Raw genomic sequence first — 14,835 nt, 5'->3', positions numbered from 1 at the left:
TTACAGAGGAGAACTGCTCCGTAGGGTTTTCTTGACTATAATCTTAACGGAAATACATCACTAGACCTTTCTTCTACAGAGCTTCTAGGTTGGTTTGAACTGCCAACCTTTCAGTTGCTAGCCACCAACGTTTCAGAGCATAAACCATTTGTGCCACCCAGGAACCTTCTGTTCTTACTATTGAAGACAAATTATAGAGAAGGTACTAAGATGCAGTTAATAAAATTAGAGTCTGAGGGGTTGGCTGTCTGTACAGCAGGACACCAGAGCCATCTACAGCACAACAGAGTCAAAACAAGGCCATTGGATAGTCCTCAGTATTCCAGTCCGGAGGGTATGGACAATTTTTATCAAATTCACAAATGACTGCATTTTAAACCAGAATCAAATATTATTAAATCATTTCCACAAAATAAGTACAGGTAAGTCCTTATAGGAATCCCTTCTGAGTGACTAGTTTTAGCCTGGAGGGGTAATCAACAAGGATGAGACCTTTTCCACCGGAAGAACTGACTACTATGGGGTTCACAATGCTCAAGGCACCCTATAAGTGTTCCACCACCCACTTGGTTAATGTTTTAGTCACATATTATCCTCCTACTTTTTTGTTGCATAACAGTGAGACTTCTGGATCAAGCTTGTTGTGAAGTCATGAGTCTATACTAAGGTATACCCTAGAAATAGCCTTGTGAAATCTATTGTATCCAAAGAAAGAAAATTATTGAGGACATTGTTAAGTACAAGTTGCAGAGACTTCTCTTTAAGAATAATATGGCTAAGTGCCTTCATTGTCCATTTATCAGGAATAGTTGTTCTTTTAACAATAAACGTGTTTATTTTATCAATCTCATGAATTTTATAATTGATCCACTATTCCTTTCTTCTCCTGAGCGCTAAAGAAAATAGAGCCAAACCTGCAGTTCCACTTTAGCTTTTGTACAGGGATTTATGGTGCATTAAATCAAGTGTAGAAATATTTGGGAGAAGAGAGGTAAGAGATGAAGCAGGGGCAGCTCATGCAGAGTCCTAGAGGGCCACTGGGAAAAATATGGCTTTTACTCTAAGTGATATTGGAAGCTCTTAGAGGGTTTTTCATTAGAGAAATCATTGATCAGACTTATTTTTTTAAGAATCATTTCATTTGCTAAATTGAGAATTAATTGTGGGTGGGGGAGTAAGGAAGAAGCATTGAGACTAATTAGAAAGCTATTGCAATATAACAGTAGGTACAGTGGCAATATAACTTACTGTCCAAACAGAAATTGAAAATCAAATTGAAAGCTTTGAAACGGAAAGAGGGTGCTATTTATAATTATGATTGGATACAGGCATAAACTGGCACTGCCCGAGGTAAACTAGTATGTAGTCATCTAACCAAGGAGAAATGATGGTGGCTGAGCCCGGAGTGGCAGCAGTGGAGGTGGTGCTAAAAGGTCAGGTGTGGGATGTAGTTTGAAGGTAGAGCTGATGGGTTTGGCTAAAGGATTAGATGTGGATAACAGAGAAAGAGAAGAATCAAGAACAACTCAAAGGATTTTGGCCTGAGGAACTAGGAAAACGGAGATTTTCCATTTATAAAGCTGGAAAGACTGTGAGAGGAGCAGGTTTGGGGGAATAATCAGGATTAGGTTTTCATACCTGTCAAGTCTGATATGCCTTAGTAAGCATCCAAGTAGAGATGTCTAGAAGGCAGTTGGATCTATGAGTCTGCAGATATGCATCTTGGGGTCATCGGTCTATAGATAAGATTTTAAGCCCATAAAATGCCATGAAATCACTCAGGAAGTGAGAACAGAGAAGTTTGTGGACTGAACTCTGGAACATTCAAACATTGAGAAGATGAGGAAGCCAACAAAAAAGTACAGTGGGTTACCAATGAGGTAGGAGGAAAACTGAGAGGAGGAAAGGTTTTAAGAGGAACGATCAACAGTGTCAAGTAGAGTTGAAAAGTCAAGTAAGATTAGGACTGAGCATTGACCATGGGCTTGGCAATCTTGAGGTCTCTGATGATCTTGATGAGAGTTGTTCAGGTGGCCTTATGGGAGTGACAGTTATTGGAAAGTGTTTAAAAGAGAGTAGCGTAGAGGAAGAGAAGACTACACGATCTTCTTGGACTACTCTCTTGAGGAGCTTTGCTGAAAAGGAGAACAGGATAGAGGGGCAAGATCTGGAAGGGAAAGTGGGCTGAGGAGCACAAAAATGTTTTTTAAGATACAATTCACCCCTCAGACACTCTGCTAACTCAGAACTGAAATCACTCCTGAACCACTTCGGACAAAGATTAGACAGGCCTATAAAACAGACAATAACACGTGAGGAATGTGCTTCTTGGTTCAGTTAAATATACGAGACCAAATGGACAACTCCTGCCCAAAAGCAAGACAAGACAGCAGGAAGGGACAGGAACTGGACGAATGAACACAGGGAACCCAAGGTGGAAAGGGGGAGAGTGCTGTCACATTGTGAGGATTGCAACCAATGTCACAAAACAATATGTGTGTAAGTTTTTGAATGAGAAACTAACATGAGCTGTAAACTTTCGCCTAAAGTACAATAAATTTTTTAAAAAGATATAATTGACATTACATAAAATTTACCCATGACCATGTTTTAAGTCTGGAAAATGGCAACCTGTTTGTATAATGTGAAGGTAACTCAGTAAAGAAAGAGGAGACAGTGGCTGAGGATGTGTCCTAGGGTATGAGAGCGGATGATGGATTTTAGGTACAGATAGAAGAACTGGCTTTCACAGAAACACAGGATTTATAGTAGCAGGTGGGAAAGTGGAGCATTTGGGGACAGAGCAGGTGGGTAGATAGTAGTGGTGGTGGTTGCTAGTGGAAAATTTCTCCTAAATTCGTCAGATTTCTAAGTGAGGTAGAAGGCAAGGTAATCAGCTGAGAATGAGGATGGGCAAGGAGGTCTTTGAGGTTTGAGGAGACAGAAAACATAACAGTCATCTATTGTTTTTAGGGCCATCGAGTCAATTCCGACTCATAGCGACCCTATTTACAACAGAAAGAAACACTGCCAGGTCCTGCGCCATCCTCCTGATCGTTGTTATGCTTGAGCCCATTGTTGTAGCCACTGTGTCGATCTATCTCGTTTCATTGAGGGTCTTCCTCTTTTTCATTGATCCTCTACTTCATCAAGCATGATGTCCATCTCCAGTGACTGATCCCTCCGGATAACATGTCCAAATAATGTGAGACAAAGTCTCACCATCTTTGCTTCTAAGGAGCATTCTGGCTGTACTTCTCCCAAGACAGATTTGTTCCTTCTTTTGGCAGTCCATGGTATATTCAATATTCTTCACCAACACCATAACTCAAAGGCGTCAATTCTTCTTCTGTCTTCTTTATTCATTGCCCAGCTTTTGCATGCATAGGAGGCGATTGAAAAACACTATGGCTTGGGTCAGGCACACCTTAGTCTTCAAGGTGACATCTTTGCTTTTCAACACTTTAAAGAAGTCTTTTGCAGCAGATTTGCCGAATGCAATGCGTTTGATTTCTTGACTGCGTCTTCCATGGGTGTTGATTGTGGATCCAAGTAAAATGAAATCCTGACAACGTCAATCTTTTCTCCATTTAACATGATGTTGCTTATTGGCCCAGTTGTAAAGATTTTTGTTTTCTCTATGTTGAGGTGTAATCCATACTGAAGGCTGTAATCTTTGATCTTCATCAGTGCTTCAAGTCCTCTTCACTTTCAGCAAGCAAGGTTGTGTCATCTATATATCACAGGTTATTAATGAGGCTTCCAATAATCCTGATGCCACATTCTTCTTCATATGATCAAGCTTCTCAGATTATTTGCTCAGCACACAGATTGAGTAAGTATAGTGAAAAGCTGCAACCCTGACACACACTATTCCTGACTTTAAACCACGCAGTCATCTAGGAAGATGAAAAAGTTCATGAGCCGGAAAGTCTTGTGCTTATGGGTAGCATTAAAGGCCCCTTGAGAGCGTGTGGTCATACATTTACAGTTAACCCATTCTGCATGGGTGTGTGATTTTCTCCAACCACTTTCAGTGGCACAGATGCAAGTATAGAGAAAGGGGAGATTTGGATATACCAGGGCAGTCTTCCTGCCAGTCAAATACAATGACGGGGAAAAGGGCAAGTGTTTATGGAAGACAGTGATTATCATTGACATTGCATTTCAGCTGGGGACGAAAGAACAAATGGAGAAAAAGAAGGGAGGGAGAGAAGAAGAAAGGAAGTGATAAAGAGGGAAGAGTGAAAGGAAGGATATTATGGAGGTGAATAAAAAATGTGCATTGGAGTCCCAGTGCAGTGGAAGGATTGTTGGAAAGAAGTTCCTTGGATCATCTCATTTTCTTGAATCCTGACCTCCAATATCCTACACTTTAACCACCGCCTTTCTTCTATGATTTCCCATCTCCTAACTCTAGTGTCCTCCAGAATTCCAAGATCGCAAATCCTCCTTTTTATCTTCATTCCATCAGTCACCTTCTAGTCTCATTTCTTTCTCCTCCAGACCACATACTCTGACAGAGCATCCATCCTATCCTGCTTTCCCTGATCTGTCAATTTACCATCAAATCAACTCATTATTACCCAGCGGATAGGCTCAACAGGTCACCTAGCATTCCTCTCTGTAGGTACCATGTTGTGTGTCTGCTAAGACTTATTCCTTTTCTGCATTTGTTGAGGAAGAGCTGACCCTTCTGCTCAAGGAATCCAAATTCCCATGCTTTAGAAACCACTGTTCCCACCCTTCCGATACTTGGTAATCTTTTTCTACCCATTTTCTCCCCTAATCTGACTTTCTCCTTTAATACTACACCAACCTGTGATTGTTCATATCACTAATAATCTACTAGTAGCCAAACCCATAGTCACTTATATAATTATTCCCTGGCATTTGAGTTCTGAACGTTTATTGCATGAAACTCTTTACCCTTTGACTTCAATGCTCCCATTCTCTCATATTGTATGTGTTATATGGCTTTGAACACACACACACACACACACACACACACCTGGAGACGTTGGGCTGCAGATTATCTCCAGTGTTAGAAGCAAATGCAATGCTTTTCAGTACACACCTAGAGGGGTTCGGTCTATTCTTGTGTCTCACAATTTAGAATTAACATCGATGCATATGGAAGACATTATTGAAACAGGATATTATAGATGAAGGAACATTTCCCATTTTCTAAGGAGTAGAGAAGACTCCGGGGGATGGAGGCAGGAACAAGAGCAGCCATCTAAGAGGTGAAGGGTGCTTACATGGAAGAGGGGTGAAAACTGACATATTCCTTCAGACAAACTAAACCGATCATGGACATTATAAGGAAGCTGATTTTGACTCAGAATAAAGAAGGATCTTTAATATTTGCTGCTGTCCAACAATGGGCTGGGTTGCACCATCACTCTTACTTCTTCATTAGAGATGGAAGGACCATTTCCTATAATAGAGAAGGTAACAAGATAAGTTCACCATTCATCCAGTTCTTCCTGTCATCCGCCAGTCCCCACAGAGCTGATAAGGCTGCCTTTGCTTTGACATATGCACGATTGTGAGTCCACAACCTCAAAATTAGGCTTTTGCATTGTGGTATTACCCATAATCACCGTGAAGTTTAACTATACAACAGCTAAGATTTTTTCTAGCTCCAGAACTTTATTAATTCAGTTTATTTAATCAGGACTTGTATAGACTAATGTATTCAATCAACAATAATTTCTGGCATTTTCACCCCACATCAGAGATTTTGCTAAGCAGAGGGGATATAAAGATTTTTTTTAAAAAAAAGGCAAGGAGCCAGCTGTCATGAAAATTACTACTTAGACTATAAGGAAAAGGATCAAATGTTATTTGATTTCACATCTCACATATAGAATAAAAAACTTTTAATGACATATCAATTGTGAGAATGGAGTTTTATAGAGATTCCACGTTTTCATTAGGGAATACTGGGGACACGCTAATATGTTTTAAAATATCAGTTTAGAACAGAAGAGAGGACAGTACTTTATTTCAGGGATTGGTAAACTTTTTAGGAACAGGGTCAAGTAGAAAATATTTTAGATTGTGCAGGTCATGTACGATCTGTATTTTGTCTTCCAGACTTGCTGGAGCTGAAAAGCCTGAAAGATGTCACCTCAAAGATTCCCACTTGAAATTCCTATCTCCTTTGACTCCATTGATATGCATATTTTTTCTTACACACACATTTTGACTTGCTTATGTGCTTAGACTTTTTAGCTTAGATAAATTTAGATGTAATTTACACATCCTGTACATCTGGCTCTCCATATGACCTGATAGTCAAAATCTTTGAAAAATGTTTTGTTTTTCTTCTCTGCCTTTTGTTTTCTCAATAACCTTTCAGCTTGCTTTCATTCAGAGGGGCACTTCCTGATTTCACTGGAGCCGTGCAGCCCAATTCATGAAATCTTTCTGAAACCACAGAACTTTTAAATTTAATTTTAGCTTTGTCAGAATTTTCTTTTAACATAGCATAAAGCAATTTGGCATCTGTGTTGTTGAAGATGCTGTTGGGTTGAATAGACTATTGATTCCCACCAAAATCAACAGCACAATCTCCAGCTCCGCCCCCTTAAAAAATGAAATCCTTCTTCCCAACTTGAAGATCAGTTCTTTCTGACTACTAAATATTAACTAGAATGATACATTATTTTAAAATTTTATTTTGCCTCTATTTAATACTTAATCTATGGTCTTAATAATTTTATATCTGGAATAATACTTAGGGACTTAAAGAGCATAAATAATTATGGTAAACTGATTTGTAATTTTAAAAAACTGACTAGGAATAAAGAATTGTCCCTCATAGTATATAATCTTATTGCCAAAATCTTGTAGAATTTATCTTATACACAGTCCTAGGAATGTCTTATATATAAAAGTGGGGCAGTGCCTTACTACATTAAGTTTACTGTTCCCACTCTTAACTTAGATTGTCTCCTTGCCTAGAATTTCCAGGCATTCCTTTGCTGATCAGAGTTAAAAAGGGGAAAACTGTGAGGACACTCCATTTTCTGATGGATATTAACCGGTGGAAAATCTCTCACTGTTCAAGCATCTTCAGTAGCAACTTTATGTCACTGTGCTGGTTTTTCTATTAATTATTGCCCAGGGCAAAGTTCTTCCCTCTGAGCTTACTATCTTATCTATTGTCTTTCTGCAAATGCTTGGTGGTCCCAGGGATGCCATCATCTTTGTGGAACTATAGACCGTATGTATAACCTGCTTGGGCTGTCAGTAAGCTGGACAAGATTCCAGGTGAATTATACCAGCAGCTGATTTTCCAGATAGAGATGATCCCCAACACTCCTGGGCCTCACCAGCCCAGAGAGGACACGGCCTCTTTACTCTGTTCCAAGCTCCCACAGGAGAACAGACTCCTTACCGTATCAATGAAGATATTTTTAAATGGAGGGTTGAAGGTACAAAAGGCGATTGTTTTGGTCTTTGAATCAACTCAACAAAGTATGATGAGTAAAAGGGAGAGAAAGAAAAATAGGACAATACACAATCTTGCACCAAACCATTTGGTTATTTGAAAAAACATAGAACAAAACTAGTGGTCTGAAGCTTTGGTCTTCACACTTGGTGAGATATTATACTGAAGAAAAAAGAAAAAAATACAGGACATCAGTTCTGTCAAATTTATGAATGACTTTCATTAACATCTGTGGGATTTACTTGGTTTTAATTACAGAAGACAATCTTTCTGTTTTGTTTATGGAAACATTTTCCATGAGATCTTTTTATATTCCATTTTAATTTCAATTTTGAACATTACATTTCAAATTTAAACTGATTTCTCTCTCTGAACAGATGAAAATTTAAAAAAAAGAATTGTTATATTTTCATCTGGAGTGTAACTCTGAAATGCTTAGGGCTCTTAACAAGACTGTAGTCTTCACTAAGAAGGAGAAGCTAAAATCCAACAAAGTGTGTGGGTGTGTGTGTGGGTGTGTGGGGGTGTGTGTGTGGGTGTGTGGGGGTGTGTGTGTGGGTGTGGGTGTGTGTGTGTGGGTGTGTGTGCGCGCGCGCATTAGAGCGGGAATAAGAAATTTTCAAGGCAATGAAGAAGTACAATGGCGTGTAGAGGTGGAGAACCTAGACTTCATTTTTAGGAGTGACTTAGTCATACTACGTTGGATCAAATTGTAAAAGGCCTAAGGTTTTACAGGAAAGTCGCTGTTTTTTGTTTTTTTTTAACTTCAAAAATAAATAAATAAAACCCTCAAACTGCTGACATTTTGAGGGATAAGAAAATATAAAACATAAAAATTAAATAAAATGCTGCGATCTTAACTGGAGTTGTATAAGGAACCCTGCTGGCTTGGTGGGTAAGCACTTGGCATAAAAATTAAACACCTGGAAAACAGGGACCTGTTTGTTTTATATTGTTATATTTTTACTTTTGATGTAAATCAAATATTCCCGTTTTGTACTAAAGACAATGTTTGATGTGAGGAAATAGGACATCATCTTTTCTGACAATGAGAAGATAGTCATTTTGTTGTGAAAGTAATAAATTTGTTTAAATTTATGTCTTGAGGGCATCGGGTTTTGGGTTCATATTTCCCCCACTTCCAAATCAACTTAGTTTACAGTCTAATCAGGTGGCCTCTGGGTGGTGCAAATGGTTAAGCACTGGACTACTAACCGAAAGGTTGTTGGTTCGAACCCACCCAGAGGCACCTCGGAAGTAAAGTCTGGCAATCTGGTTTTGAAAGGTCACTGCCTTGAAAACTCTATGGAACAGTTCTACTGTGCATGCTGCGGGTAGCCATGAGTAGAATCGACTGGATGTCAACTGATTGGTACCCTCACACATGTGTACATATGTATCAAAAAAAAAAACCAAAACAATAACAAAAAACCAAATCCATTGCTTTCAAGTTGATTACAAGCAACACTGTAGGACAGAGTAGAACTGCCCCATAGCGTTTCCGAGGCTGTAATCTTTACTGGAGCAGACTGCCACGTCTTTCTCTCCCACAGCGGCTAGTGGGTTCGAACCATCGACCTTTTGGTTAGCAGCTGATCTCTTAACCATTGCACCACCAGGGCTCCGTACATATACACATATGCATATTATGCATATATGCATATTATTACATATACATGTGTTTATGTACATAGTTATACACACATGCATATCTTTACAACTTGACCTTCAACAAGGCAGATTTCCAGTTGGCATTGACTCTAACTCTGTGTTTTAATTTTTTATTTTTCTTCAAAACTTTCTGGTTAGACCTCTTGGCACTTTTCTATTTTGGGTAACAGTTGTGTTTTTCATTGTGTTAATTGTGTTTAATTTAATTGTGTTATTTGATGAGCAGAAAAAGAGTAATTTTAATGTAGTTACATTTATTAAAAATTTCCTTTAAAGTCTCTCCTGTCTGAGAAATTTTCGCCTTTCAAAATTGAAATTATTTTTTTCCTGTTTGTTCCTTTACAATGTCTTACTTTTCACATTTAGTACCACAGTCTCCCTGATATTAACTTTTGTGGATGGTGTTGGCAAGGGTTTGAAAATCATTGTTTTATCCATGTAGATAGCCAATTTACCCAACATTGCTTATTGAAAATTGTCATTTTCCCACGACTCTTCAGTGCTGCTTGTCGTAAGTCAAGTGTCCATATAAACCAAAAAAACCATTGCCATCAAGTTGATTCTGACTCACCATCATCTCTGCGGCCCCAGAAGCCATCAGCCACACCCACCCAGGACTGGCCCTCACTCAGCCCAGTTTCCCAGACTTCAGGTCAAAGGGCCTGAGGTCAGGGGTGGGCCACTTCTAGTGGTTGGCTTGGAGGGGAAAAGAAGGTAGAAGCTGACGTGGGCCTGAGGAGGGCCTGACAGAGAACCCCACCACTGGCCTGAGAGTGTTCTAGCCCTGAGCCAACCTCCCAGGAAACCCCATAGATCCACTATCCATTGTCCTAATGGAGCAGGGAAGAAAGATGGCCATTGGCCAACAACCTACATCAGAGCATATCTGAAGCCTTTCCTTTTTCACTACAAAGCTTCCCCAGCCCTACTTGCCTTGGAGACTCTGCCAAATGCATGTGATGGTGGCTGACTCCTTTGCTGTAGAAATCTTTGAATAAACAGCTTCTGTTTCTTCTTGTTTGGATTGTCTTTTTTTATTTCACTGGCTTATGTTCTGATTCATTGTGGTAAGTTCCTTGTAGAGGAATAGTTTAATCAACAGTAGTTTTATGTTGGACTATATGGGATACTACCACCCTTTTTACTAAGAGGTTGCAGGGGAGGCCTCACTATGAAAGTTACATTGGAGCAAAGACTTGAAAGATGTAAGGGAAGGGGCTATGTGGATCTCTAGGGGAAGAACATTCCAGGCAGAAGTAGGAGCTAGTGCTGAGCCCTGAGGGGGGAGTGTGCCTGGCATATTCCAAGAGCAAGAAGTCTAGTGGCTGGAAAAGAATCAGCAATGGATAAAATAGTAAGAAGTGGCATCAGAGTTAATAGAGATGAGTGGGGAGGGGAGGAAATGCACGTAGGGCCATAGTCAACCAATAAATCATATCTGAGATACCTAACGAAAAACTACAAACCAATTAGAAAAAGGCAGGCAACCCAGTAGAAAAATGGGCAAAACACTTGAACTTTTTTTTTTATGTTTTAACTCATTTTTCCCATATTTTATTGTTTTTAGCCACCACCTTTTTCCATTTTTAATCCTACCACAAGCGCACCTCTTGTGCCAAAGCATAGCAGGCCTTCTTGACCCCACTCTACATGCTGCAGATCCACTTAGCCATCTATGCTGGGGAGGTGATCCATGTGGTAGACTATCGCCTCCTCAGACCTATTGGCAGGGATACCTTCGCCAAGGTGAAGTTGGCCCAGCACATCTTCACTGGCAAAGAGATAGCCATTAAAATATTTGACAAAACCCAGCATATTTCCTCCAGCCTCCGCAGACTACCTTGAGCGGTAAAAATTATGAAGGCTGTCCATCATCCAAATATTGTAAAGCCGTTTGAAGTCATTGAGAATGAGAACACACTCTACATAGTAACTGAATATGTGAGTAGAGGGGAGATGTTCTATTACCTAGCAGCTCATGGCAGGCTGAGCAAAAAAGAGACCCAAGCCAAAGTCTGCCAGATAGCGTAAGCTGTGCAGTATTGCCACAACAACGGTATTGTTCACAGGGCTCTGAAAACAGAAAACCTGGTAGTGGACAAGAAAATGAGCATCAAACCTCCAGACTTTGGCTTTGGAGATGAATTCACCATGGGCAACAAGCTGGATACCTTCTGTGGCAGTCCCTCTTATTCTGCCTGGAACTCTTACAAAGAGAAAATTATGACAGCCCTCCAGAGGATGTGTGGAGTCCGGGAGGCATCCTGTACTTGATGGTTAGTGAATCCCTGCATTTTGGTGGAAAGAACTTCATGGAGCTGTGGGATCAGGTACTAAAGGGACAATATGATATTCTCTTCCACATATCTATGCAGTGAGAACACCTGCTGAGCAAAATTTTTATTTGTGACCTCAGCATGAGAGGCACACCAGAAGAAGTCCTGAGACATCCATGGATGAAGGAAGACTTGATATAACTCCACTGCTTGTGTTTAACATAGATGGTAGGCTGTACCTCATTGGATGAGGAAGGAGTATGCCTATCCATGCAATCAGCTGAAGGCTGGGATTCTAGGGTACTGGCGTGGCTTTCCATTTCAGATGTTTTGTGGCCCAAAAGCAGAGAAGTGGCCAACACATCATTGTACTTTGGGTTCAACAGTGAGTCCTGAATCTCTTCCCATGTATAACCCATGTTCACCACCACCTCAATCTACTTGGGGGTCACTGTAATCTGGGAGTGGCTCCACATACAGCTTTTTTCTTCATCTTCATGACCCACCTTCATCCATGGTTCATTAAAGTAGAACCTTTCAAAGCCCATCAGAAAAACCCTTTTCCATGATCAGAAGTTGAATGGAACCAATGAGGAGATATCCTGTGCTCTCATGAGGTGGCCACCTGGGTCTAGGAAATGCAAATATGGGCTGAAACTAGACATAGTCCTCTTGCACCCCCTGAGGCACAAAATGCCAAAAAGAAGTATAATGTCTGTTCAACAATAGACAGAGAACGCAATGGCTATGGGCATATGCCACAGGGTGAAAGCCCTGCACGTAGCTGCCAACTCTGGTGCTGATAGCCCCAGGAGTCTACAAATGGGTTCTTAGAGGAGTAGACACTTGTTCTGGTTTGGGCTTTGGATACCTGCTGGTAGATGCAAATGATCAAAATACTATTAAAGAATGGGAACACAAGAAATTGCACCAATTAAGCCCAGCAAGTCACATTTCCTCAGACCAAGGAACACCCTTTACGATGCATAATGTCCAACGATGGGCAGAGGGATATCACCCTAAGAGAAATGGCTTGATAGAGAATTTGAACAGGCAATTCAAACATTTGCTGTCTAAAACAGGGGGTGGGGGAGATAAAGGCAAGAAGGGCCGGCTTACATACCTTCACAAGTGTGTGTTCACTCTCAACATGAGGAGGGCTGCTAGGTCTCTACTGATAGATTTCTCTACTTTTCTGGAAAATATCGAGTGAGGGAGAATGCTGGTATAACTATGTATTTCCTTCAGAGGGCGAGGATGCTGGCATGACCGTATAATTTTTCTCACAGCGGGGAGGGGATAGAGGTACAATTTGTAATTGAAATCACTAAATTGTACACCTGAAAAAGATATAATTGGTTAATATTGTGTTACATATATTATTTTAAAAAGTAGCTATTGATGCTGTTTATGTTCAACGAAACACTTCATGGGATTGTTTTTCTTGGTTCAGCAATTTAGAGTCATTGTTTTTTTGGATATTCCAATTAATTGGCTTAATATTGTTTTTAGTATTTCTGTTCTGTTCGTTGTCTAATGCCTAGGGTATTAAAACCCTGTGAATGGCCATCTCAGGTACAATTGGTATCTATTTGCCTGGAGCCACAGAGAAAGAAGGAGAGTCTGGAATCAGAGGAGAAACTGGAATGAGTGTCTAATTGCCTGCAAAAGTTATGAAGCAAAGACTATGTCTTGTACATTCAGAAGGGTGGGAAGGGCAAAGAGAAGAGCATTTGTCTCAGCTGGATGTTTTGTGTAATGGACTTAGTTGTGGGAGAAAGGACTAAGTGATAGACTGTGGCCAGATTATGGAAGGTCTTGAATGTAAAGCTAAAGACTTGATCCTATAGAAAATGAAGAGCCATTGAAGATTACTGAAGGTAGTTACAAGAAATCACAAGAAATATTAACAGAGACTCACATCTAATTCTGATGTGCCCAGCAGGGCATGAGGTGCACAAGCTAACGTTTAGTACAATGTCTCATACTATTTTGACCATAACCCACAGTAAAACTAAGTTATATGCTGAAATCCAGTACACATACATACACACACACCTGAAACTTAAGATCAAACAAGACTTAGTCTTACTACATGGTAGCCTGTATTTTCCCATTCATTCCACTCCATCACCCTCTACCCTATTTCACTTGATTCTATTTCATGCTGGTTTTTACTCACTGAATTAATTTTTCTACCTGCAAAGGAATGACTTAAAGTTTGAAAAATACTGTTTAAGGAGATGAATCAGTGTGGAAAGTGAATTGCAGAGGGGGACATAAGAGTAGGATGGCAGTTAATAGGTGATAGCTGTAGTTCATTTATGAAGACATTCATTAATTCATTCCTTTAACCAACTTCTATTAAGTATCTACTGTATACCAGACATGGAGATACAAAGATATCCGAAACCCAGTAGAGGTCTTGAAGGGCTCAGTGTCAGTGATGGAGACAGGTAGCCAATTCAGTAAGCCAAGTGCTTTAACAGAAATTTAAGAAAAGTATCACAGGATTGTCTAAGTACCTGAGGAAAAAGGGGGACATTTTACAGAGAAAATTACATCTGGGTTGGCTTTTAAAGGGTGATTTTGCCAAAGAGAGGAGAATACTGGAGGGCATCCTAAGCGAAAGGAAGAGGGTGACAAGGCTAGGGAGCATTGACAGCACAGAGTGTGATCTGGGTAGGGTTGGCAAATTTAGCAAATAAAAATAAGAGACACCCAGTTAAATTTGAATTTCAGATAAACAATGAATACTTTTTCAAATAAGTCTGTCTTATATATCTGGAAGGGGTAAGACATTCTATGTAGCTGCAACATTGGTGGGCATTGAGAAGTAGCAGAAGTTTTTCTGTGGGTGTGTTAGGATCACATTGTGAGATCTTAAGAGAAAATAGAATCTGCCTTGTAGGCACATGCTCACAGAGAAGGCTGATTTGAGAATTATTATAGAATGCTTGGTAAGAAGTGAAAAAAAAAACCCATAGAAAAAAATGTAACCCTTGAGTCTTTGCTTATTATAAATTGCAATGCAGCAGGTTTCTTGTATATATGGCCTTTCTGGGTTTGGCTTTATAATTCTGCCAAAAATAATTGGTTGAGCCACCGCCTTCTCTGTAATTGGTCTATTTTATGTATCTTGCAGGGATTGGGCAGTTTACTATGCAAATAAGGTGTGTAAAACCCTTGCAGGAATTGGTCAATTACTATGCAAATTAGGTGACCATGGCCTACCACTGGGATTGGTCAGTTCATGGTCTTGGTAGCAGGAGTAGGCTTATAAAAGGGCTAATCCCACAGAGGTTGAGGGGGACTTCACCACCATCAAGAAGAGTCTGGAGTACAGTGCATCTTTTGGGCCTGGGGTTCCTGTACTGAGAACCTCCTAGACCCATGAGAGAGAGATCACTGACAGTGGAGATGGTG

The 14,835-nt window shown here is 40.1% G+C and overlaps 1 pseudogene; it reads left to right on the top strand.

Moving 5' to 3' along the window:
• Window positions 1-10,783: 10,783 nt before the first annotated feature.
• Window positions 10,784-11,511, top strand: LOC101345176 (serine/threonine-protein kinase MARK2 pseudogene; annotated as a pseudogene).
• The last annotated feature ends 3,324 nt before the right edge of the window (window positions 11,512-14,835 follow it).

The sequence above is a fragment of the Trichechus manatus genome, unplaced genomic scaffold, assembly GCF_000243295.1.
Source record: "Trichechus manatus latirostris isolate Lorelei unplaced genomic scaffold, TriManLat1.0 scaffold00258, whole genome shotgun sequence".
In the NCBI taxonomy this organism is placed as follows: Eukaryota; Metazoa; Chordata; class Mammalia; order Sirenia; family Trichechidae; genus Trichechus; species Trichechus manatus.
This window is presented reverse-complemented; position numbering and strand designations above follow the sequence as displayed.